The sequence below is a fragment of the Temnothorax curvispinosus genome, unplaced genomic scaffold (assembly GCF_003070985.1).
Source record: "Temnothorax curvispinosus isolate PA1 unplaced genomic scaffold, ASM307098v1 QBEX01014243.1, whole genome shotgun sequence".
Taxonomy (NCBI): Eukaryota; Metazoa; Arthropoda; class Insecta; order Hymenoptera; family Formicidae; genus Temnothorax; species Temnothorax curvispinosus.
This window is the reverse complement of record NW_020224023.1, coordinates 2,055-3,232: the sequence shown is the minus strand read 5'-3', so window position 1 is coordinate 3,232 and position 1,178 is coordinate 2,055. Positions and strand designations below refer to the sequence as shown.

General features: G+C 31.7%; 1 long non-coding RNA gene across 1 annotated transcript; it reads left to right on the top strand.

The window, feature by feature from the left end:
* The first annotated feature begins 6 nt into the window (after positions 1 to 6).
* On the top strand, positions 7 to 966 carry LOC112464453. Its single transcript, XR_003041922.1, has 3 exons — positions 7 to 256; positions 492 to 603; positions 891 to 966. It is a non-coding gene; the product is annotated as an uncharacterized LOC112464453 (long non-coding RNA).
* The last annotated feature ends 212 nt before the right edge of the window (positions 967 to 1,178 follow it).

Genomic DNA, 1,178 nt, shown 5'->3' with positions numbered 1-1,178 from the left:
ATCGAGTCAGTTGTCCGGCTCTGAACGCGTCGAGATAACGCGGTTATTGCGGGCGATTTTTCCACGAACAAATTCGGTCGTTACGTAACGTTTTCGGGAGTGACGTATTAAATATCGCGCGATTATAGTTATTCGCGTATACGTGTGCCGGTGGAGTTGTGTCGAGCATCGAGGGAGCTAACAATCCGAGAGGACGCAGCCTGAGAGGATGAGGAGGCCTGGGAGAGGCATCGGGCGCCAGCGGAACAACTTTGGGGTAAATATATATATATATATAAAAGTAATTTTAATTTTTGCTTATACTTAAGTTGTTTTATTTCATTATAGTTTTAAAATAATAATTAGAAAGAAATAAGTAATTTGAAATTTTATAAAAATTATTTTTCAAAAAATGTATAATTATTGAAATAAATGTCTAATTGAATGATGAATAAGAAGTTTGATGTGCGTAAGAATTATTTAATATCAAATTATTTATTTATATGCTTCAGGAGATAACGACGCGCAAAGTGTCGCATCGAGGGAGCTGACAACCCGAGAGGACAGCCTGAGAGGAGGAGGAGGCCTGGGAGAGGCATCGGGCGCCAGCGGAACAACTTTGTGGTAAATAAAATATTATTTCTTATTTTGTGGGAGAGTAATTTTTTTGTTTATTCTTGAGCCTTTTTATTTCACCATTTGATTTGAAAATAATAATTAGAAGAAAAGGAGTAATTTAATCTTTTATAAAAATGGATTTTTGTAAAGATCTTTATCGGAGAATGTATAATTATTTAAGGAAACATCTAATTGAGTAATAAATGAAATGTTCGATGCGATAAGAATTGTTTTAAAATATTAGATTTTTTGAACACTGTTTTAATATGGATTTTATAATTTGCTTGTTACAGAATCAACGCAGCTACGTGGCAGATATAATTCCGCTGTTGCGCATCAGGGTTGGTGAGTGATAAATTAAATATATCTATTGAGGTAATTGACAACTGGAGTTTGCTAGTTAAAGTAGTAATATGACGTAAGATCTTAATATACCTATATATTTATTGTTATGAAATAGAAGATTTTTTCTTAGTTAGTAATCTAGATAATTATTTGAGAATTGATCAGTTTTACATCACTTAAAAATAATTTTGAATTAATATATTATATAAAAAATTATTTTAATAATTTGTAAAATA